This window comes from Sinocyclocheilus anshuiensis, unplaced genomic scaffold (genome assembly GCF_001515605.1).
Source record: "Sinocyclocheilus anshuiensis isolate Anshui unplaced genomic scaffold, SAMN03320099.WGS_v1.1 scaffold2056, whole genome shotgun sequence".
Lineage (NCBI taxonomy): Eukaryota > Metazoa > Chordata > Actinopteri > Cypriniformes > Cyprinidae > Sinocyclocheilus > Sinocyclocheilus anshuiensis.
Window position 1 is genome coordinate 706,010 of NW_015551026.1, and position 3,263 is coordinate 709,272.

General features: G+C 36.3%; 1 pseudogene; it reads left to right on the forward strand.

The window, feature by feature from the left end:
- The window catches only part of LOC107661148 (disrupted in renal carcinoma protein 2 homolog), a 44,865-nt pseudogene that overhangs the window by 2,936 nt on the left and 38,666 nt on the right, over positions 1–3,263 (forward strand).

Genomic DNA, 3,263 nt, shown 5'->3' on the forward strand with positions numbered 1-3,263 from the left:
GGGCCCGATACCGATACCAGTATCGGTATCGGTGCATCCCTACATATTAACACACTTTATTTGATATATTTGGTAAGAAAGGGCATGCTCTTTTGAAAATGTTTAAGCAAAAAGCTTCCAACCATGTTTTTTGCTCTTTATCTTGAATGGGAGCATTTCACCTTCCCTTTTGTTCTCAACACGAAAGCGATTGCCACAGGCTGTAAAAACAATGTCTGCCAAAAACCACAGGCCAGAGTGTCTATATTAAACTCAAAAACGTTATTGAAGTTCAAGTTTCTGCTCTTATGCATGAATCCAGGAAAATGCTCATGGAGTAAAGATTTTCATTATGGCTTCTGGACACAAACATTTGTTTTGTCACAAATAAATCATGTTTAATTATTTTTTATGGTTAAAAATGAACCATTCACATCTGATTTCCTAATCCTGATATCTTCATGATAGGCGTGCATAGTTTGCTTCTATCTTAGGGATGGATCTACATCAACAGCTAATCTCATCACTTAATCAAAGCTTACAAGAAATTACATCTCTCTGATATGCCTTCTTTCCTTCCTCTGTCTTGTGCCAAAGGTTTGCGAGCGTCTCTGCTGCTGTCAGCATTCTTCATGGTGCTGGGCGCAGCGTTACGAAGTGTTCCCCTCAAAGACCTGCACTACAGACGCTGGTAAGGCTCTGTTGCACAATATGATGCATAATTTATTAAACAAAAACTCCACTTACCCAAACTAGCTTTCACTAAAAGTTGGTTCCTTATCACTTGCGTAATTATGCAATTCCTCAATTTCCCAATGAGATAAGTCATGAGAAGATCATTGATTGCTTTCCAACGGTCTCACATTGCTCCAAATTGTAACTGCATTTATTACATGATGCCGCACTGTGTATGAAATGCTGCTTTGGAGTGAAAGTGTATAGGCATATTAAAATTGCATGTTCATTTATGCATGTTTCTTTTTTTGACCTCTTAACTTTTAATCAGACTCTCATTAGGGCTGTCAAAATGGCTGAAAAACTAAATTCAAATTTTTTACTTAAATATTATAAATATTCTAATTATATTCGAATTTAAAAGGCATAATTTCAGTTGGGGGAAAAAAAGCTTTTGGCTTCTCTCCTGAGGCCACAAGAGGGCGCATCGAGCAAAATATTATGCACGTTTCTTCAAAGCATAATAAAATAACACGACTATCTTTGAAAAAAGTGAATAATGTTTAAAATAATGTTTATAAACCTTATATAATTAATAAAGTTGCTTAAACAATTAGAAACAAAACGGCATCATGCATGTATGTATAGTTTAATACACAGGACTGAAAACCAATCACAAAGAGTACTTTCTTCATTTAAAAACTTGAGATGCAGTGGGATGGGGAAAACCGCCATAAAGTCTTGAGACATGTTTTTTAAAAGTTGAACTTACATTAATTTTACATAGCTTTATAAACATGCGGCTCTCTTGTGCGAGACATGAGTGCAACGGTGATAGATGTCCCTCTAGAAAATGCGATAAATGTGCGTTCTGTGTGAACGGCTTGGTTTCGGTTTTGATGTAAACAACATCTTCCCCCGCATTGATTGTTCTCTTTCTGCAATATTTTGAATGAACAACGCAGCAGGATAGGATAGGCTAACAAAAGCATTAAAATGCAATGACACTTACATCGTCGTCGCATTTCGTGCGCCACTGATAGTACTGCCTGACGCACACCTAAAATTCGAATGCAACGTTTTTGCATTCGAATGTGGATTTTTATTTTAAATTCGACGAATATTCGAAATTCGAATTTTTTTTTTGACAGCCCTACAATTGCAACTGCAGTTTCTAGTTGATCTGAACACTAAAGGCAGTAAAACAGCACACAAAATGTTTTTCACACAAATTGTATTTACATTAGCAGATTATCAATTAATAAAGACATTGGAAAAGTCTTTACTGTCAAGTTCTAATAAAACTTGACTTTCAGTTTCCAGCTGAAATTAACACTAGAGGCAGTAAAATGCCAACAACTTTCATTCCTTTTCACACCAGTTTTGATTACAGGGGCAGATTATTAATTAATGAAGACCTATTTTTGCTTGGTTTCTTGAACAACACCATAGTGCATGATTTGTATACTAAAAATTGTAAACTAAGCTCCATATGTATGACTTTTCTGATGTAGTAAACTTGCTAGGTAGCTCACCTGGTACAGTCAGGTTTTGTTAACACTGTCAGTCAGGTTTAGGGTAGGGTTTAGTATAGAAGTTACTTTGTTTTCATTAACCTTTTTTGTACAATCGTTGTGTAAACGTACCATAAAATAACTGTAGACTTTTGTCACAGGTTAAAGTGGTGTTTGTGTGTATGACTGTAAAATGCTTCTATAATTCTTACCCTTTTCCCCTTCAGACATGTTACAAAGTGTGCATTTCTATGTGTGTATGCATAAAAGAGTGCAAAATCATTACACATGATCTATATTAGCATCTATATGGACAGCTAGTCTTATTTATGAGGACTGTGACTATAAAGAGCCCAGTGCTGGGCTGAATTCGTTAGCTTGCTGGATGATGAACAACAATTGTGTTTGTGTATGTGTGTTGGAAGAGTTAGTGCATTCAAATTCTTCAATTGAAGTACAAGCCCATGTCTTTATCGTCACAGCATTTGGTTCAGACATGGTGTGTGTGTGTGTGTGTGTGTGTGTTTCTATCTTGTGTAGAGTATAAAAGGACATATCAAGCAGAATGTCCAAGTTGCTCTTTTCCACACAACGAATATCTCCTCTGTGTCATCTACCCATCTTCAACTCTCATCACACCATGTATTGTTTCTACATGCATATTTTGTGAAAAAATTGTTAGATAGTATAGCAAAAAAAAAAGGCTGCTTTTGATTAGTGACATTTTCAGAGTAATCCAAGTGGACTAATGTGTAGAGAAATGAAAAAAGCGCAATGGGGAAAACCGCCATAAAGTCTTGAGACATGTTTTTTAAAAGTTGAACTTACATTAATTTTACATAGCTTTATAAACATGCGGCTCTCTTGTGCGAGACATGAGTGCAACGGTGATAGATGTCCCTCTAGAAAATGCGATAAATGTGCGTTCTGTGTGAACGGCTTGGTTTCGGTTTTGATGTAAACAACATCTTCCCCCGCATTGATTGTTCTCTTTCTGCAATATTTTGAATGAACAACGCAGCAGGATAGGATAGGCTAACAAAAGCATTAAAATGCAATGACACTTACATCGTCGTCGCATTTCGTGCGCCACTG